The following is a 22,529-nucleotide window of genomic DNA, read 5'->3' as shown; positions in this document are numbered from 1 at the left end:
TATTATTGAGATAAATAATAAAAGTGTTTCTAGAACTAGGGTGTACCACAGTGGTAAAGAACACACTTAGCATGCCTGTAATAACTTGGTTTGATCCCCAGAACAAAATAAAACAAAAGTTTCTAAACAATTTTTTAGACACAAAAATACTAGGCCTGAGGCTGGGCATGGCAGCACATGCCTATAATCACAGCACTCAGGAGGCTGAGGCAGGAGGATCCCTGCGAGCTTGAGGCCAGCCTGGACTTCGTAATGAAACCCTGTTTCAAGAAGACAAAAAAGGGCCGGGAATATAGCTCAGTGGCATAAGTGCCTGCCTGGCAAGCGCAAAGTCCTGAGTTCAATTCCCAGTTCCAAAAACAAAAACAAAAAAAAGCACAAACAAAAACAAAAAACTCAAAAAAAACCAAAAAACTAGGGGGCCGGGGATTTAGCTCAGCAGCACAGCGCCTGCCTGGCAAGCGCAACATCATGAGGTCAATTCCCAGAAAAAAAACAAAAAAAAAACGGAAAAAAACCAAACCCAAACCAAAAAACTAGGCCTTCACACACAGACTTAAACCAGTAAGTGATTTTAAGTGATACCATTCATACCACCTCAAAAAATTAACCTCCCAGTTTGCCAATGATCTAAGCGTACTACCATAGATGAATACAACATACAGGAAATCACAAAAGTACCAGGAGAAGCACAAGGCAAAGTGTGTCACATTTATAGACATGATTACTAATCAAAAACACAGAGAGAGAAGTAAGTGTTGGTCAGGATATAGAGAGACTGTTACACTCACAAACTGCTGGTAGGAATGTGGAACAGCTACTTTGGAAAAGCCTGGGAGTTCCTCAAAGGGTTAAATGTAGAGTCTCCCACGTGATCAGAAACTCCAGTCCTAGATATGTACCCAAGAGAAATGAAAACCTATGCTCACACAAAAACTTGCTTAAGAATATTCATAGTAGCAGTGAGAAGAACAGTCCAAAAAGAGAAACAACTCAAATGTCCACTACTAATGAATGGGTAAACAATATGTGGCTTATCCATACAATGGAACATATTTGGCAATAAAGAGATGAGGTACTAATGCCTGCTAGAAATGGATGAACCATTCTGACAGGGCTGAGGATATAGCTCAGTGGTAGAACACTTACCTGCGTTCAATCCCAGCACCACAGAGATGGGTGAGCGTGGGGGTGGTCATTCTGCTAAGTGAAAGAAGCCAATCACAAAGAATCATATACTGCATGATTCCATTTATAGAAACTGTCCAGCAAGCAAATCTATAGGGGCCCAAAAAATTGATTAGTACTAGTCTACAGAATGAAGGGGTAAGGAATTAGGAGGAGACTGCTGAAGGGGGTTTCTTAAATGGCTTAATGTCTTAAAATGGCTATGGTGATAGGTTGCACACTCTGAATACACTAAAACCACTTAACTATACACTTTTAGTGAATGAAATATATGGTTTGTATCTCAATAAAATGATACCACCTTAAAAAGAATTATGAGCTGGGTGTGGTGGTGCATCCTGTAATCCCAGCACTCGGGAGGCTGAGGCAGGAGGATCACTGTGAGTTTGAGGCCTGCCTGGGCTACAAAGTGAGTTCAAGGCCAGCCTGAGCTGCATAGTGAAACCCTGTCTTTAAAAGGCAAAAAAAGAAAAAAAAAGAATTATGAAAGCAAGAGATACTAGAAAATATGATCAATGTTACACACGCCAGTAAGAATTACTGTTTTTAAGCCAGTTGCCGTGGTGCACTCTGGGAAGATGAGGCAGGAGGATCACAAATTGAGCCCAGTCTGGGCAATTTAGTAACTTAGCAAGACCTGACTCTAAGTTTTAAAAAATTCTTTTCTTTTTAAGGGCTGGGATGTAGTTGACAAAAGCCCTGGGCCCAAGCCCCACTGATAGCAGTCACATAAAAGTTTATGGTATGGTCCCAGCTAAAGTGGACCACCTCTGGAGACAAAGTTCAAGCAAAAGGGTGTTTTGGCGGGTGAGCCCGACCATAAATTTACTGAGAACAGGCCACATCCCTTTATAATAATTTCTTTACTGATTATATGTAATCTGTACTTCTCTCAACTACCTTGAAATACAAGTATTATTGTCTTCATTTGAAATAGCTCAAAGCCAAGTAAGACCAGAAGAGTTCAATTAATTAATCTAAGCTTCAGCATCCTAGTCTGTGGAAGAAATGATCTCACATACAGAGGTGTTACAAGAGCTAAATAAATAAGGTACATTGCGTGCCTGATTAGACAAACATTCAAAATTTCAATTTTTAAATCCCTCTTTCAAAAAAAAAAACAGATGCAACATTCAGGAACCTAGCAAAATGTGTATAGATGGTCAGAGAAATAATCAACAGTCAAAGTTTACAACAGTTCTTCTTAGCAGGTTCTATTTAAATTGTGAGGGCTTACACAGCTAGGCCAATAAACTATGGAAACAATTTACAGATTACTGTCATGCTCAAGGAAAACTAATAGTTAATCTGGCATATATTTAACGAAGTATATTAATGTAATAGTAAATAATTAAATACCTAGATAGGCGGTGATTAACCATAACTATTATGACTTGTGTCACCAAAGTAATCATTTCCAGGAAAGATGAAAACGTTCTCTTCCTCTCCTCCTTGGTTATTTTTGAAAATGCTTTGGCTAGATGTTGAGAAGTAAATCCGAATGCACAAAAGACAGTTTTTATTTAGGCTTAGGGTGGCACACATAGTTCCCCAGCATTAAAATCTGACAGTGCAGCCCAGCCCAGCCCAGGGAAAAGACTGGCAGGAGGGGAAAAGTCATAAATCACAAGCATGAGAGACAGGAGCGCTGGGGTGTGTGCTGTGGGAGGAGGTGGGGGAAGGTTAGAGAAGACTGAGTGTGACGACCTACAAGGGCTGACGGAGGACAGACTGGCTGACAGAGCACTGTGAAGAAATGGGTAGTAGAGTAAGTGTGCCACATGAAAGGACAGCCAAAGGACACTATGGAAACAAAAGGGTGCAGGAAGACAGGGCCACTTCTGTAGATGCACATTTGCAGTATTTCTTCGGAACCTGCACTCGCCACACTGCTGAAGAAATGTAAACACAGGATACGTGCATGTACCATGTAAGACCATACTGAGGAGTCTGACCTGTTTTTAAAAGGCCCAATCTCACGTAAGATACAATGCAGACAAAATGGCAACAAGTAGTCCAGGAGTCAAACATCACTGTACACAGAATGCTGTGAGCCACGTTTCACCATGCTCATTATAAATATGAAAAATGGAAAAACTACCATCTGCCCTGGGCGAAATAAGGCGCGCTATTGAACGTTCCATTTTGAAATGAGTACTCATGCACACTACAGGTGGTAGTGAGTTGGTTTAAACCTCAAGCACAGTGATCTGGCAAATTCCCCATCTCTGCCCATAACAGAACTGTCTCCTCAGGAGAAAGTCCTTCCTTAATGACTAATGCAGAAGTGGTAGCTGAGTCTTCCACTGGCCATATGCTGCTTCTTATTACCACCTGCTGACCATCCATGAAAACATCTTCGAGGCTCACACAATGCCTTCGTACTTCTCTCCTATTAGTTGCCCACCTTTTAGTGGCTCCTTTACAGCTATATCTCCTCATCCTCCCACTATCAACCTACACGATTCTGAAATCCTTACCAACAACTCATCCAACACTATGTAGTTCCTTTCTTCAGTAAATCTTGTTCACCAGACTGCAGCAGTCCTACTACTAAAACTGTGCTCTGTATATCTCATAATCCAGAGACGCTCTCCCTTGGGAGACCCTGGTATGTTCCATGCTCAAATACTCATCTCCTGTCCTTCCTACTACTGCAGCACATGCCATTTATGTCCAAAATGCATACTAGGGGCTGGGGATTTAGCTCAGCGGCAAAAGCGCCTGCCTGGCAAGCGCAAGGTCGTGAGTTCGGTTCCCGGTACCGGAGAAAAACCAAAAAAAAACCAAAAAAAAAACAAACAAACAAACAAAATGCATACTAACTATGCTGCCACCTCTGACCCTTTTAAGAACATTACATTTTTTTCCCAATCCAAAAGTTCTCCTCATCCAATACTTTTACCATCTATTTACTATTTACTTTCACCTTTAAATTCCAGTTACTGGAACTGAAATTGAGATTTCTCTTCATGCACATCTTGAGGACCAGCATTTTGCCATCACTATCAATCTCTTCCTGTTATTCCAGACTCTTCTGGATACCGCCATGCAAAATCCCAACCTGAATGGAACAATTATTGCATTTACCTCCTCATATGCAGTTAGCAGAGCACAAGAAAAATAAAAAACAACAGGCTGATAAATTTTCTAAAGTACCACTGTAAATTATCCCTACCATCAACCGAAGCACCTCAGCCCTGTTTACCTTGTGAGGCAAATACTAACATTTATCTCTGGAAACACATTTCTCCACCAAATCTATTCTATTCTCCTTTCTACACACAGCATGCTGCACACAGTGCCAAATGGACAGCTCCACTTCAAACATCATTCATTACTCCCTAGAGATCAAACTCAGTGTTTTGAAAACTGAAACAGAGGAGGAAATAGCCTTTCTTTACTTGTACTAATTATATCTCAGGGCAATCAAATGTTCCATAAGAAGTCTCTTTTGCCCCAGTGAAGTGTTGATATGCTGCACAGTATAATTTTTTAACTCATGTGCTCAAGTGATTCTTCTCCCTCACTCTCTGGAGCATCTGGGACTACAGAGCTGGGCCGCCACACCCACAGATGTTTCTCTTTATAAATACATTCCAGCTACCTTTAAAGAAATAATGCTCTTAACTGTCACTATTGTGCAACCTCTAAAGAAATAGTGGATGCAAGCAATGCTCACCAGTGAGTACTAAAGCCTCAGAGACCATGAACATTACACCTATTACTTCTACCACCATCTATGAAGAATTTGCACCCAAAATAAAATAAGTAAATCCAATTAGTGGTCAAACTTAACCACTAATTTTGGGGACATTCTGAGGATAGAGGAACATGTCAAAATTGACTTCGTGGTGATAAAATCAGAAAATTACAAAGTAGGAAATTTAAAAAAACCTAATTTCTTCAATAAATAAACTGTAAGAAAAGCGGAGGGGTAAAAGAAAGCTGTAAAAGAAATAATTACCTGCAATACAGGACTGCTACAATTTGGTGGAAGAGATTCACTGAAGAAAAAAAAAACTACAGTGTTGGATGAATAGCTGGTAGTAAGGATTTCAAAACCACTCAGGTTAAAGAGTAGGAGGATGAGGAGATACAGCTGTAAGGTATACGTAGCTTCAAAAAAATTCTAATGGGGGAGACTATTAGAGAATGTGCAATTTGAAGGCATTACGGGTTCTTTAAAAAAAAAAGGTTCTTTTGCTGGGCTTAGTGGTACACCCCCACAATTTCAGCACTGCAGAAGCTGAGGCAGGAGGATTATGAGACCAACCTGGGCTACACAGAAGTTCAAGAACCGTAAGAAACAGAAATTTTTTCTTTCCTGCTTTTTTACTTTATATGTGGGGGGTGCTGCCACCTACAGCCTCGTGTATAAGAGGCACATATCTAGCGCTGAGCTATACTCCTAGATCTGGGGGTTTTATTGTTTCCTTCTTGCCTTTCTTCTTCAAGAACTAGTGACTTCTGGACATACTGGCAGATATGTTTATGGATAGAAATATAATGCCTGAGATTTGCTTCAAATAATCTGGGTGGGAGAAAATAGATCAAACAAGACTGGCTGCTAATTAGTAACTGCCGAAGGTACGTGAAAGAAACCAGAGTTTATTTACTAACCCAACTGATAACATGGTTGAAAATATAAGTGCTCTCTATCTCAGCCACTGAACCTGTAGAAGGAAGTACACTGACTCCTGTGTCTCTCCCTTCCACTTCTGTTTTGTTGTTGTTGTTTTTGAGACAGGGTCTTGCTATGTACTTCGGGATGGCCTTGAACTCATAGCTATCCTGCCTCAGCCTCCCAAGTGCTGGGATTATAGGTGTGCATCACCAGGCTCTCCCACTTTGAACTGTTCATCAAGTTCTACAAATCTTGTATTTCTCTTTAGTGTCTGTGGTCCCCTATTCTTTATTTTCATTATCACTATTTCAGTTCAGAATCATCATCTATTATTTTGTTAACCTCCTAACTCGTCCTACTACCTCCAAATCAGTCCTCTCTACCTCTTCCCTAGACTCAAAAGCAACAGTTAAGTGTTCCTATTATTTAAAATGATTCCCTTCTCTCCCACCATCAGTTTTGCCCAAGCAGGTTCCTGTGCTCTTCCTATAAAATTTAAGGAGACTTTCTGTGTCCAGGAAAGTTGGTGTTCTTACAAGGGGAGGGGAGCTAAGGTTTTCACACTCAGCTACATCCCCAGTCCTTTTCTTTTTATCTTTGAGGAAGGCTTTGAATTGTACTCAACTGCCCAGGCTGGGCTAGAATTTGTGATCCTCCTGCATCAGCTTCCCAGAGTGCTAGGATTATAATGTATGACAATGCTCAGCAGGAAGCTATTTGTGATCTCAAGTCTCATTTGAACATCTTTGCCCTGTGTGCCAACAGTATCCCATGGTCTTATTCTATCAGAGCCCACATACTGATTTAACTGTCTCCTTCTTATTTAACTCACTATACTAAGCACCTAAAACCCAACATTACAGGCTTCAATAAATATTTATGAAAGAGTTACAGATCATAAGAATGAGACCAGGGTCAGGGATATACAGCTCAGTGGCACAGCGCCTGCCTGCCAAGTGCATGTTCCTGAGTTTGATTTCTGGTACCAAAAAAAAAAAAAAAGGGAGGAAAAGCGGGGAGGAGAAGAAAGAGACTGAGCTGTGTGTGGTTACACGTATCTGTGATCCCAGTGCTCAGGAGGCTGAGGCAGGACGATCAAGTTTGAGGGTACCCTGGGCTACACAGTGAGTTCAAGCCCAGCCTGAACTATATAGTGAGACACTCTCAATTAAAAAAATAAAAAAAGATAAGGCCAAATGGGTACAGTGTAGAAGTTAGCTTTTTGACTCTAAACACAGCTGTTCTGATGCCAAGAACATACTCAAGAGTGCTGCTATATAATTATTAATCATGCTCATATGTATTAATCTCCTTTTAATCAGAAACTATATATAATCTATAATCTTCAAGATCATACTGTGCTACTTCTAGAATCTGAAAGCAGAGGCAATGACATTCATCTTTCTAAACACATTTTACTAACAGTAACAAAATGGAAGTAACAAGAAGAAAATTAACAAGAAACATTGCTATATTTTATTAAAAAGTAAATATTCCTATAAATTATGTGTCCTGTATTTAATCCATTCTCTGTAAACCCTGACTATGACAACTGTTTATGGTACTAATGAAATTCAGTGAGTCCCTGACTTACAAACAAGTTGCATTCTGGGAGAACGTTCATGAATCGGATTTGTCTGAAATCTGAGAAATTAAGTCTTACACAGTACACCGGTGAAAGTGCATAGTTCAAATGTTCGTAAAACAGGACTTACTGTAATAAAAACATAAATGAGCACAAAAATCAAATAATACTTAACTGAACAAGTTTCTGTGTAATTCTAACCCTTTGTTACATGAATGTACAATTCAAAGCTAATTAGAAACAAGAGTTTCTTAGGAAAGTGTTTGCAAAATGCCCCTAGAGAAAATCAGTTGTTTGACATGAAAGCAAGAACCAGAAACACTTTTAAAAAGCTACCACAATTAGCCCACATACACACTGTGGGCTATTAAAGCTGCAAGCAAAGACACATACACCTCAAGAGAAATGAAATGAATCACATGCTGTGGTGCACTACACAAATACAAAGGTATCCAAATGCACAATTATTAGGCCTAGATACAAGTATGTCCCACACATTACAGTAGGCTGGGCGGGGTGAGGTGGCACATGCCTGGAATCCCAGCACTCAGAGGCTGAGGCAGGAGGATCACCGCAAATTCAAGGCCAGCCTGGGCCACACAGTGGGTTCAATAACACATGATGCCAGTCAATATGGCTGTCAGTAGACCTATATTAAAATTTGTCTGAAAGTTGTTTTCACTAAAATGTAATAGAACTTCGTCAAATGTATGGAATGAAACCATTCAAAAAATATGTTCTAGAAGGTTGAAAAAAATTTAAAATACACAGAAATAAAATTATAAGAAAATTAAAAAGCAACCAAAATCAATGACACATTCAAAGAATCTATATTAGAAGAATCATTAAAATGATCCATCCTGCCGGGCGTGGTGGCACATGCCTGTAATCCCAGCACTTGGAAGGCTGAGGTAGGAGGATCGCTGTGAATTTGAGGCCAGCTTGGGCTACAAAGTGAGTTCAAGGACAGCCTGAACTGAATAGTGAAACCCTGTCTCAAAAGCCAAAAAGAAAAAAAAAAAAAATATATATGATCCATCCACAGGGCAACAAAGGATCAGGCTATTTTGGGGAATATAAATCCCTACTCTTCTCTCCATGACTCTAGCTTACCTTTTGCCTATAAACATATGTCCATGAAACATATTATTACATTAAATCAATCAATCTGTATCTAGGTGCCATATTAAAAAGTTCCTTTTTAACTTATTTCAGTAAGTAGAACACTCAACATTCAGTATCTCTTTTTCTTTTTTTTTTTTTTTGGTACCGGGAATCAGGCTCAGGACCTTGCCCATGCCAGGCAGGTGCTTATGCCACTGAGCTATATCCCCGGCCCAACATTTACTGTCTCTTATGGCTTAGATCTAAACTGTCCCTCAAAAGTCTCATATTTTAAGATAGGGGCTACGCAGATGGGGCAGGTCACTGGGGCCTGACCTGGAAGGATGTATTCTTGTCCCAGTCTCTTTCCTTTGCCCTCTACCTTTTTCTGCCTTGGATCCAGCAGACCATGGACTAAACACGCTAAAACTGTCAGCAAAATAAACCTTTCCTTAAGTTGCAGGTTGTCCCCAGACAAGGGACTAAGATACTACTACTGAGAGTGGGATTACTGCTGTGACACCACCTGGTCATATGGCTTAGAAATCTTTGCAGCCGGCTGTGGTGGTGCATATCTATAATCCCAGCACTCAGGAAGGTGGGGCAGGAGGAGGACCACAAGTACATAGTGAATTCAAGGCTGGCCTGAACTACATAGTGAGAGTTTGTCTCAAAAATCCAAACAGAAACTTTTAGAACTGGTCTGGGGAATTGGTAAAGGTTTATAGATGTCAGCTTTAGAAGCCCTGGAGTGCTATAAACAGTACTTGATATGTGATGTCTGTCAGAGCACAGAAGACCCATAATGCTGATAGTGATGTGCAAAGTATAGGTCAAGCTCAGGATGTTTCACTTGGAAGCAAAGACTCCATTGATTGTTGGACTAGAGGCCATGTATGTTATGCTCTGACAGAAAATTTGTCTAAACTCTGCCCATATCCTGAGACTTTGCAGGAGATTAAGAAATTAAGGGGAAGAGACTAATACGGCAAAGAAAATTTCAAGGCAGCCCAATACCTAAGCTGTGGCAGATACTGCTAGCTGCGGATCTACAGTGAGAACTGGTAGCAAACTACAGAAATGAAGCACCTACAAACTTGAAGCACAGAAGAGCAAGGCTGCTAAAAAGATTAACATTAAGCTGGGTGCAGTGGCGTACAACTGCAGTAACACCACTTGGGGGACTGAGGCTGTGGCAGGAGGAACACCAGGAGTTGAAACCGGCCTGGGCTACATAATGAGTTCAAGGTCAACCCTGGACTACACAAGAAGAAAACTGCCTTGAGGGCATCTTAGAAATCACCAAGACTCCACCCACTGCAGGATCAGAAGTGCAAAACTGTGTAGCTTTCCTTGAAAAGGGAGTCCTGCCAGGAATGGTGGGTGGAGCATGCCTATAATCCCAGCACTGGAGGCTGAGACAGGAGGATCACTGCGAGTTTGAGACCAGCCTGGGCTACAAAGTGAGCTCAAGGCCAGCCTGAACAGCATGGAGAGACACTGTCTCAAAAAAAAAAAAAAGACAAAAAGACAAAAAAAAAAAAAAAAAAAAAAAGAAACACAGAAAGGGAGTCCTGGGGCCACCTCTCACTCATGGCCATTTGGGTAAGTGCATTTCTAAGTTCTGCCACTCAGGTATTCAGAAGCCACTGAAGCCATGGTCCAAAGAGGACCAGCTACTACTCAAGCTGGCAGCCAACCCTGGCATCATTTCCATGGCTCTAGTTTTTCAGACATGCAGCATGCAAGAGTTATGGGGTCATCTAAGCTTCCACTCAAATTTTAGAAGGCTTGGGGACCAGGCAAAAATGTGTGACTGTGTCACAGACCTTACAGCACATGAAGCTAAAGGTTTGCTGGAAACCCCAGGAAGTTTGAGATATCTGGAACATGGATCATCTGCTGAGGACAGCTGAAGGCAGTGAGCAAACTAGCCTGAGGGCTCACATGAGCTGCAATCAGCAAAGACAGAGTCGGTGCTGCAGAATTCCTTTGCTCTACTGGTTTTCAGTCTTGTTTCAGTCCAATTTCTGTGTACCTCCCTATTCCTCTCTTTTGGAATAGGAATGTTTATCCTGTGTACGTTGGAAGTACTTAACTTTCTCTCTGATTTTTACAAGTACTCAAGGCCAAAAGTCTCTTAAGACATTATCCTGACTTCTGGGAAAATGGTGGCATGGTGAACAGCAGAGAAACAGCCTTTCTGAAACTTGGTGTACAGACACTGGGATATAGCAACATGAGAAAGAGAAGAAGAGAAGTGGGTCCTTGGGACCCAGAAAAGATCTGAAGTGAGAACTGAAGCTCCTGGAGAGAACAAAGAAAGACCTCAGTAAGAAAGACACGGCAAGCAGCACTTTCTTCCTAAGGCCTGACTCACTATGTGGGAGAGGCAGCTTGAACCTGCAGGTGCAAGGTGACAACTGGCATCCCTAGAAGCCTCCAGACAAAAGTACCAGTGGAACAGAACAGTGGATACAGGGGATTGCAGTGGCTGCTGAGTTATTTGGGTTAGAAGTCCCTTAGAAGAGGGCAGCTGACATTCTCAGAACTCAGAGAAGTTGAGGGCTGGCTCCACCTAATGGCTACCCGTGTCAGAGTGACGCACAACTGAATTCAAATAGGCAGGACATCAAGGAGCTGAGTTTAAGCCAGCAGGAGGCACACAGAATGTTGTAGGCTGAACAAATGGGGTTCCAGCCTCAAAGCCAGAAATCACCCTGAACTTCAGTGGAAGTAAAGGTGCAAGGCTTGCTGGGATTATCCACTACCCCAATGTAAACCTTGAAGTGGACATTTTTCTGATTTTTAAATTTTATTTTGGCTTTTTATTTGTTTTGATACAGGGTCTTGCTATGTGGGCTTCAACTCACTATGCAGTGAGTTCCAAAGTGGCCTCAAACTCATAGCAATCCTCCTGGCTCAGCCTCCTGACTGCTGAGGTTACAGGCCTATGCCACAACAGTCACCTTCTTTTCTTTTATTGTTTTTGTCTTTTTAAGACAGGGTTTCACTATGCAGTTCAGGCTGTTCTTGAACTCACTTTGTAGCCCAAGCTGGACTCAAATTCACAGGGATCCTCCTGCCTCACCCTCCAGGGTGCTGGGATTACAGGCGTTCACCGCCATGGCTGGCTTTCTTCTCTTTGCTTCTTTTTCCTTTTTCCTTGTTTGTTCTTGGGTTTTTTTGTTTTGTTTTGTTTTCTTTTTGGTACTGGGAATCAAACTCACAACCTCACACTTGCCAGCCAGGCGCTGTGCCGCTGAGCTAAATCCCCAGTCCCTCTTGTTTTATGTAAGCATGAACACTGTTTCTAGTTTTGTTCTTGTTGTGCTGTTCTTGTTTTTATTTCCTTCTCTCGCGTCTGTCTCCTCCATCAGTGTCCCTAAATTTGCATAATCTTCCCTTGTCCTCTAGCCTTGCTTCTAATCTCTTCCTCTTCTTCTACTTCTCTATTTTCTCCCCTACACCCTCGTTATGGCTTGTGTCTGGAAGTCCCCCCAGTGCTTCATGCAGTCATGGGATGGGCTTCTAGAGTTTTTGATTGATCCATGGTCCAACGTTGGGATTATGGCTGTGAATGCTACACCCACCCTTGGGCAGGTAGTTTGTATACAATATAAGGGAGGGAAAGAGGCTGCTTTCTGCAGCTCCCCGCTTTCTGCTCTTGCTGGGGTTTTTTGCTGTTTTCCACTGCCATGAACTGTTGCCCTCTGCCATGTGCCAGTCTGTCTTGGAGCCAGCTGATTATGGACTGAAACCTCCACAAACTGTGAGCTAAATAAACCTTGTCTTTCTTAATTCTGGGTATCAGGTACTTGTCTCAGCAACAAGAGATAAGTAACTAAGACAGAACTTGGTACCAGGAGTGGGGTCGCTGCTGTGACTATACTTGACCATGTGGTTCCACAGCCTTTGGAAATGGCTTGTGGTAAGTGTTGGGAAAGGTTCAGCAATTTCACCTGAAAGAGAAGCGCTAGAATGCCTTTGGCTGTTCTGTATGGGAGATTCTGGTCAGAGCTCAGAAGACCAGAAGGCTGAGAGAAATCCCACTGGTAAAGACTGGGTTCGGGAGGTTTCTGCTGGAAAGGACTGCATTGGTTGCTGGAGTCCAGGAGATGCATGTTATGGCTTAGCAGAAAGTTTGTCCACATTTTGCTTCTGTCCAGAGACTTTGCCTGAGACTGACATTAAGGGTGGTCGACTGATTCATCTGGCAGAAGAAATTTCAAGGCAGTCAAATGTTGAGGCAGTAACATGGCTATTATTGGGCTCTTTTAGCCAGATTTATGTGGAGAATTGGGAGGGGAGTGGAGGGGGGTGCCTAATGAGTGTGGGGTAAAGCTAGGAATTTAAATGGAAAGGAAGCTGGGCATGGTGGTGCACGCCTATAATCCCAACACTCGGGAGGCTGAGGCAGGAAGATCACTGTGAGTTCAAGAGCCTGGGCTACAAAGTGAGCTCAAGGCCAGACTGAACTGCATAGCAAGACCCTGTCTCAAAAAGACAATCAATCAGTCAATCAATCAATAAATGGAAAGGAAAGCTAGAAAACTGAACATAAAGTGTAAGAACCAGAATGACAACACCAACTGAATTTAATCACAATATTAAGACTCTGGGCAACCCACTCAAGACCACTCCTGTCTTTCAGGACCTATTTCTATTCTTCAATAAAACTTTCCTAAATTTACCTCCTTTATCCTTTGGAATTCTTTCTTCAATTTCAGGGGATTAGAACTTGGAACATCTGGTATCTAGGAAGTTGGGAGTTACATTTCTTCTGTATCATTTTTGAGGCCCCAGGGACATAATTGGAAGGTGGTGAGAATTTGCTTTTGTTTCATGGAACTCCCAAGTATTTTTGAGCAGATTCTGGGGTGTGACTCCATTAAGTAATCAAAAATTATCATCTGTTGTTTACTGGTTGCTTATGCCTTTTGTTGGTTACCTGCACGTGTTAAAAGTTGAGAGTATGAAAGATTGTGGTGTGGGTTCTGTGAGGGAACACTTTACTTTTGCAGACAGTGCTTTGTACTCTTTTTTAAATTTTATTTTTATTTTTTTCCGGTACCGGGAATCGAACTCATGACGTTACCCTTGCCAGGCAAACGCTGTGCCACTGAGCTAAATCCCCAGCCCCAGTGCTTTGTATTCTTTACTTGACTTTTTTGATTATTAGGTGATGGGTCTATTACAGACCGCTTTTAGAATGGTTTTTGGCTGACAGGTTGGGTGGGTGTGTCTGAGGATTCAGCCAGAGGGGATGGGACAGGTTTTGGAAGCTCACTTTGTTAGGGTTGTGTGTCAGGAAATGGTAATGTACTTCTCTTTGCCATTCTGAAAATTATTCTTTTTTCCTTTGCAATTGAAAGCTCCTGAATCCCTAGAAAATGAGTGCTCTTCTAAGGAGGCACCAAAGACAGGTATTCCTTTATAAGCTACATAACCCTCACCTTGGGTTAGAAAGGAATCAGAATTCATGCTCATGCAGGATTTTGACCAACCTAGTACCTAGGCAGAGGTTTCTCATGCAACTGGTAGGAGAGACCCTCATTCAGGTTCTTTCACTATTGGTTTAGCTTTCTGCTTGGCCACATAGCTGAAGTTAATTGTAGCTTTTGTCTCTGTTAGAGATAAGTTTTTTTGGTAAGGACTGGAGACCCACCCTGGGAAAGCTCTTGGTTTTGACTATCTTTCTGCCCTTGCGATGGTTAAGATTCAGTTCTTGTGCCAGGCGTACAGTCACTCTTCTGTCCCTTCTGCCCTGTCTCTGAGAAATAACACAATTTACAGCAGTGATTGGTCCAAGGCAATTCTCTTCTCTGTGCTGATTTCAGGACCAGGCTTGAGAAACGGTACAACTCTCCCAGAGCAAAGCTGACCTTCACTTATCTCTGGGGCATATTCTTAAAAACTGATCTAGATTTAATCCTCAAACTCTCAAACTATAAATGTAAATTTTTAGCCCAAATTTATCACCCTTTCTGCCCTTAGGCAGAACTGAAAATTCATTCATTTCACTTCCTCCCTACCCTCAAGAATGAGGCACAGCAGAGAAAACTAATTCGTCTTTAGAGCACATATAGGTTCACTAATAGCACAAAAACATTCTTAGGGACCTTTGTAAGTTCAATGACACTTTTAAACAGAAAATAGCTATTAAGAGATAGCCATAGGGCTGGGGATTTAGCTCAGCGGCAAAAGCGCCTGCCTGGCAAGCACAAGGTCGTGAGTTCGGTTCCTGGTACCGGAGAAAAACCAAAAAATTAAAAAAAAAAAAGAGATAGCCATAGCTTCAGTCTCCAGGAGACTGCCTCTCTCTTGCCATGATTTCTCTCCAGAACAACTTGCAGGCTGGCCACTGTTTTCAAAGATACACTGAGCTTCTGAAAAAGGAAAGCCTATAGCTAAGTATGGTTGAAGGTCACAGGATCACCGGAGCCCAGGCACACAGTACAAACAGTGAACCTCTTTCTGGCCACTTCCTCGCACCTCCAGTTCAATGCTGCTGGCACTGGACGTGGTTAAATCTAAGGGCCTTAGGCTGGGCACAGAGCATGAGGGAAAGCCTTCTTTCTCCTTGTTTTATTTCAAAATGGAAAGCAACTATCATCTAGAGCAGGGCAAATTTGAGCCTTGGCAAGCCTTCTTCCCCCACTATCTGTAATACACACTTAGCTCCAAAAAAAATGTCACCTTCTCTTTCTACACTCAAACCTAGCCTGAGCACACTCCTGGAAATACAGCAGTTAAAATTACATTTAAACAGTCTGTCCCTTTAGAGAGAAGTTACAGAGGTTATCAAAACAGTTTTGTTTATAAGCTGTGGCTATCAAACGACAGCGGCTATCAGAACAAGAAACCTGTACAGCCAGCTGGCTTTTCTAATAAGATAAATCATCAGCCTAAAGCCTTATTAAAAAGTCTTTGCTTTCACAGATATAAAAGGTTGTTTTCCTTCTGACTAATTATAAAAGATCTCTGTTAACTGATGACCTCCAAGAAAAGTTCTGGTTAGTCTACATTTACAAACCTAGAAACTGTAAAAGGGTTGTTATAATTCAACCTAGCCTAATATATCTGAGAATGCACTCGGATTTAAATGTAATAGCCTTGTGTATGTTTGTCTGTGGACTATGTGTTAATAATCAGTCAAACACCTGCAACTGCTTCATTTAAGAAAAAAATATTTCTTTCAGGTGTGGTGGCACATGCCTGTAATCTCAGCACTGGGGAGGCTGAGGCAGGAGGATCACTATCGAGTTCGAGACCAGACTGGGCTACATAGTGAACTCAAGCCCAGCTCGAACTACACAGAACCTATTTCAAAACAGGAAAAGAAAATTTTTTTAACTCAACAATTTTTTTTCTTTTTTGCCTCTTTTCAAGATTTCTATGGGGGGAAAAAAAAAAAAGATTTCCATCGGAAGACCATTTACACAGGTTCTCAGGGTAGCCAAACTTACTTAGAACAGGTGAGGACTGATAGTCTCAAGGATTCCCCAGGACTTACAAATACAAGTCTTAAAATTTAATAGCATAAGGGTTACATATGATTTAACATGTGATTCAGTGTGTTAACTTTTAGGTATACATTATCCTCCAAAAGTTCTTCTTAAGTTGTCTTATAGATAAAACACTCAACACCATTACCTCAAATGCTTGTGGCTCACACAGCTTGACAGTAAGCTAGTTTAAATCATTTCATAAGAGTAAAGATGTCTTTAAAGTTCATAGCATGTTTCCATTAAGGTTCTTAGGTAATTGAGATAGTATTAAAGAAACAGTTTTATAAGTGCACTGTCTATTACTGTCTGTGTACCATAACTTGCAAAGTTTTCTTGGTCAAAGATAATAATATAGCTTTATATTTTTGGAGGGTGTTTTTTTTTTTGTGGTTTTTTTTTGGAGACAGGGTCTCACTATGCAGTTCAGACTGGCCTTGAGCTCACTTTGTAGGTGAGGCTGGCCTTGAATTTGCAATGATCCTCCTGCCCCAGCCTCCTGAGTGCTGGGATTACAGGCATGCACCACTACACCGGGCTAATAATATAGCACTAAAATGTGTTAGCTGTTATCATAAGTAATATAAAGTAATTGTTTTTGGCTATAACCAAATAAAAGGTTAAGTTTTCTATATTTAAAACAATATGCTTTTATAAAAATATTGAAAAGCTCATGGTTAAACTTACAAAACTAGATTTAAAAACAAAATATTCTATATTTTACTAAAATAAGAACCTTGTGTTCTCATTGTTAGGCTTTTGGTTAGTGAAAAGTGAGCTTTAAGAGTTAAAGAGCATTTGATTTTAATGTTACCCTGTGAAGTGTTTTTAATAATCAGTTCATGACTGGTTAAATAAACTACCTTAGTTTATGACATGAGATATATTTAAGCATATATGTATGTATATATCTAGAAACAAGCTATGCTGTGATTCTAAGATTTCAAGATTACATAAGTCTGATACATTCAAACTAACTGATAGGTGCTCCCTTTCTATAAAATACATGCTTAGGCTTTAAACATGTAAGATAACTGAAATTTGACATCTCTCTAAACTTGGTCCTGACATTTAAACTTGATCTATGTCTATTGGTTTTGATTAAACAAGCTTTTTTTTTTGGTCTTTTTGAGACTGGGTCTCACTATGCAGTTCAGACCGGCCTTGAGTTCACTTTGTAGCCCAGGCTGGTCTGGAACTCACAATTCTCCTGTCTCAGACAGATACTGGGATTACAGGAGTGTGCCACTATGCTTGGCTGCATTTCCTTACTGTATAAATGAGATACACTTATATGTCAGGTAGTAAGTCTATTTGTAATTATTAACACTGTTTTCTACATTTATCAAGAGCGGTAAAGATGTCCTTAGTTCTCAGTACAGTTACCTGTAAAAGGAATATAAAACCTGTTAAAGGAATCTAACGTTTGTCTTAAAAATAGAAACTAAGCTGGGTGTGTAATGCACGCCAGGAGGCTGAGGCAGGAGGATCACTGCAATTTCAAGGCCAGCCTGGGCTATATGGCGAGACCCTGTCTCAAAAAAGAAGAAAAAAACCCAACAACCCAGGTTCCTGAGCTGCTTCCTGCGGCCAGACACGACCCTGGGCCTGGTGCTGGGCCTTCCCTCATGTCAGAGTCCCCAAGCACCAGTCTTTGTTCACCCTTCTGACCAAGAAGGCCCAACCATCTCCAGGCCCCAACTCCGAGGCAGCTTCGGCTTCACCGGGCCTGCCCTAGGGAGAAAAAGAACAACAAGGAGCAACACTGAAGTACAAAATGAAACAGACTCAATGAACAAGCCAGTGAGGAGATACTGGAAGCACAACAGAAATATATCAAACTCTCCAACCATTTTTTTTCCAGAAGAGGTCAGAATTGATCGCCAGAATCCCCAATTTGGGGGTAACAACATCTGTTAACCATCCACAAGTGCCTGCACTGCTTGGGGAGGAAGATAAAGAAGCACTGCATTTGACCAGAGTCAAAGTGACAGAATTTAAGAAGTCGTGTTACAGAGGAGATTTTTATTTTGATGAAAATCCTTACTTCGAAAATAAAGTTCTTTCCACAGAAATACACCCGAGTTAGAGTGGGGATCCACCTTCAAAGCCCACTGAAACTACATGGACACTGGGAAAGGATCTGACGAAACACTCGAGTCAAACGCAGACTAAAGCCAGTAGGAAGAGGCACCATGAAGAAACTGCAAGCTCCTTCACTGGTGTGCTGCCCACTCTGATGCGGACGCAGATGACTTAGGAGAGAGGTCATCAAAGATGGTATCTGGCCAGATCCACTGCAGTACTACCTGGTTCCTGATGTGGATGACGAGGAAGGGGAAGGAGGACATCATGATGAAGAAGGAGGAGAAGGACTGGGACACTGATGAACAAGGGCATGAAGACAAAGGTGAAGGGGCTGGGGATTTAGCTCAGCGGCAAAAGCACCTGCCTGGCAAGCGCAAGGTTGTGAGTTCGGTTCCCGGTACCGGAGAAAAACCAAAAAAAAAAAAAAAAAAAAACAACAAAAGAGACAAAGTATAGGGGCTGGGGATTTAGCTCAGCGGCAAAAGCACCTGCCTGGCAAGCGCAAGGTTGTGAGTTCGGTTCCCGGTACCGGAGAAAAACCAAAAAAAAAAAAAAAAAAGACAAAGGTGAAGATGAAGATGAAGATGAAGGGGAGGGGGGAGTGGAGGATGAAGGAGATGAGGACTAACTGAATACTGATGAATGCCAACCTTCTCGTTTTCCTTTTTTTTTTTTTTTTTTTAAATTTTCTCCAGTCCCTGGGAGCAAGTTGCAGTCTTTCTCCTCCTCTCTTGTGCTCAGCCGCCCTGTTCTTGAGGTCACTCTTCTCAAACACCATGGTTCTCCACTTACTTTGTGGGGAGAAACCTTGAGCAGAACACAGTGGGAAAAGGATCTCTACAACCTTCTGCTCTAAATTCATTTTGATCCCCTCCTGTCTCCACACAAAAACTCTCTACTCCCTTCGCTCTGCTGGAAGCTGGGGGGTGCTCAGCCCCCCTGTAATAGTGCATAGAATTCTAGCTTTTTCCCTTTCTCTGTATTTGGGCTCAGAGATTACACTGTGTCTCTATGTGAATATGGACAGTTAGCATTTACCAACATGTACTTGTCTACTTTCTCTTGTTTAAAAAAAGATAGAAACAACTTTAAAAATACAGTTCAGGCTGGCCTTGAGTTGTTTGGTTGGATTAATCGAGCATTTGACAATATGGCTTCTCCTTTTGTAATGTTTAATTGTGATATTAACAGACGTCCTTGCAGTTTAAGATGATATTTTTAAAATAAAATTCTCTCCTAATGATGACTTGAGCCCTCCCACTCGATGAGAGAATCAGCAGAACTTGTAGGGTCTTATTTAGAATTGACATTCTCTACTGTAATTTTGTTGGTTTATTTTAAAATTTTTTTTGTTTTCACTGAGAAGAAAAAGGTGATGTGTTGGGAGGCTGAGGCAGGAAGACCGTTCAGAGTTCGAGACCAGCCTGAGCTACAAAGTGAGCTCAAGGCCAGCCTTAACTGCATAGCAAGACCCTGCCTCAAAAAGACAAAAAAGAAAAAAAAAAGAAAAAGGTGATGTGTAGGGGTTTTTTGGTACCAGAAATTGAGCTCAGGACCTTGCACTTGCCAGGCAGGCACTTGTGCCACTGACCTATATCCCCTGCCCTGATGAAGTTTTAAACGTTCAAAGTATACAAGCTGCTTTGTTACAATAAAACGTGTACAGAGCCGGGCATAGTGGCGCATGTGGGAGGCTGAGGCAGGAGGATCATTGGGAGCTAGAGACCAGCCTGGGCTACAAAGTGAACTCAAGGCCAACCTAAACTGCATAGAGAGACCCTGTCTCAGAAAAACAAAAAAACCAAACACAACAAAACAATAAAATGTGTACACACAAAAAACCCCAACCCACAAAACAAAAAGGAAACTATATCTATGTAAAGACTTCTATGTAGCTGTGATATCAATTACTATTAACCTCATAGTATATTAAATGGTATGTTTGTGTTTCCCAAGTGTACAGCCCTTCAAAGGTAAAAAACTGAAAGATATATACTGCTGACCTTCAAGTTAAAATTGTTTATGGAGCCAGTCATGGTGGCTCATGCCTGTAATCCCAGCACTCAGGAGGCTGAGGCAGAAGGATCATCGCAAGTTCAAGGCCAGGCTGGACTACATGGCAAGACCCTGTTTCAAAAAACAAAGAAGTTGTTTATGGTGGCCGAACTTTTTAGGTGTGTTCTAGGTACTTGTGATGAAATGTGCGTGCCAATCTAGTGTGAAACAGTCAGCCAGATGATGTGTTCGTGTGATTTCAGGCTTGTGCTTGTGTGACTCTTATGCAACCGTGTTGTAACAGAGGTACCTAAACACTGTGCAGTCTGGACAACGTCACTCTAATGATTTAGAGATTAGGTAGTAATCATCTATAAAGTACATTTCTGAACAAGTACGTTCTACTTAAATATCACTCTAGTGACAAACAATGCTTAAGAGCTAACAAATTTAGTAAAAGTTTCTGTATGTCATTTAATATCTTGTAATTAGATAACTAAAAAGTTATTTTATACTAAAATGGAGATTTAAGCATGTTTCAGAGGGGCTGGGGATTCAGCTCAGTGACAGAGCGCCTGTCTGGCAAGCGCAAGGTCATGAGTCGATTCCTGGTACGGGGTGGGGTGGGGGGGACCATGTTTCAGAGACGACAAAATTTAACTGTCCTACCACAATATCATGACTGTAATGCTAAAATGCTATGTTGTCCTCGTTCTAAAACCCTTTCATGTTTTGTTTTGTTTTGCTGAAACAGGGTCTCATAATTCAGGATGGCCTTGAATTCACTATGTGGCCCAGGTTGGCCTGAAACTCATGGTGAACTTCCTGCCTCAGCCTCCCCAAGTGCTGGGATTACAGGCGTGCACAACCACACCTGGCTCACTCAAACCCTTTCTGTAGCCCTCAGCATTCTACAAAAATTTGACTTCTAAGATGAGGAAACAACAATTCTCTGTTCATACTATATATTCAACTGTTTTCCAGGGTGTTCAATAACTGGTTTGGGGACCAGAGCTAGAAAGGTAACTGGGCTAAAAGGGAAAGCCAGTATTTTGGCCCTGGTCCTCCAAGGTCAACAAAGACCCAGGACATGAGGGGACCTTTTCCATAGGATCCTACAACTTTGGTGAGTCACCCAACCTCATAAGCAGGGAGACTGTTGTCAACCAATGTACTATGTGCCCCAATGTACCATGTGCCAAAAAGGAAGGTCACCAGAGAGAGGAAAAGTCTCCCATGGGGAAGCTACATGGTCAAGCAAGACCATGATTCATCCTAGTGGCTGATACTGACCAGAGCTGAGAGGCTCTATAAATGGTTCCAAAAGTAATGCTGGGGCCAGGCTTGGTGATGCATGCTTGTAATCTCAATACTTGGGAGGCTGAGGCAGGAAGATTGCTGTGAGTTCAAGACCAGTCTGGGCGACAAAGTGAAATCAAGGCCAGCCTGAACTGCATAGCAAGACTGTCTCAAAAAAGGCAAAAAAAAAAAAAAAAAGAAGTAATGCTAGGGCTGGTGATATAGTTCAGAGGCAGAGCACCTGCCCAGTAAGTGCAAGATCCTGAGTTCAGTTCCTGATACCAAAAAAAAAAAAAAATAATAATAATAATGCCTTAGGAGACTTAACTGAGCTTGATATATAGTGAGAGGTTAATTTTGATTAACACAGGTCTCACTTCAACTTGGTCTTAAATACCCAGAAGAAAACCCAAAAGATGTTTAAAAATAATACCATAGCCGGGAATGGTGGCAAACACCTGTAATCCCAGCACTCAGGAGACTGAGGCAGGAAGATCATTCTGAGTTCAAGGTCAAATGGGCTACAAAGTGAGTTCAAGGACAGGCCAAACTGCATAGTGAAACCTTGTCTCAAACTCCCAACCCCCAAAATACCATAGTAATCAAGGCTAAATATAGAAAGGGGGCTCCCAGTGACTGACCCTTGCTGTTTCCGGCTACCACTGTTATGGTTCAATAAGGCGACAAAGCTACAGTGGAAGCTATAAAAGCTAAACAGGAATATAAATTCCTTAGCTAAAACTGTCTTTCAAAACTGCAGAGCTCTCTTCTTATGGCTAAAACTAGAGGGACTTGTGCACTAATAAATAAAACTTGTTGTCTTTAGATAATTCACCTCAGAGGAAATAATATCTTAAAACAACAGAAGAGGTATCTTTTAGGTAAAAGACTTATAGGTAACTTCCATCAATAAACAGGTCTAGGAACGAGCTGGTTACAACCACTATTCCAGTCCCTTAAGAGCAATCTGGACATGTCTTTTTTCCCCAATTTGTCTTTCCATTCTAGGGCCGTGCTTTGATCCTACATGCTTTAATCTCTTGGTAAAGTTTGTTTATTTTTGCCTAGAGACTGCCAAACTCCAAGTAATCATGCACATGGAACCAACAATAAATGTGCCAGGCTCCTTTTACCA

General features: G+C 41.5%; 1 pseudogene; it reads left to right on the top strand.

The window, feature by feature from the left end:
* The window catches only part of LOC102027486, a 45,788-nt pseudogene extending 25,392 nt beyond the window's left edge, over nucleotides 1-20,396 (top strand).
* Nucleotides 20,397-22,529: the final 2,133 nt, after the last annotated feature.

This window comes from Chinchilla lanigera, unplaced genomic scaffold (genome assembly GCF_000276665.1).
Source record: "Chinchilla lanigera isolate Chin_1 unplaced genomic scaffold, ChiLan1.0 scaffold00053, whole genome shotgun sequence".
NCBI lineage: Eukaryota > Metazoa > Chordata > Mammalia > Rodentia > Chinchillidae > Chinchilla > Chinchilla lanigera.
Note: the sequence above shows the minus strand (reverse complement) of the source record. Positions and strands in the feature narration are given on the sequence as shown.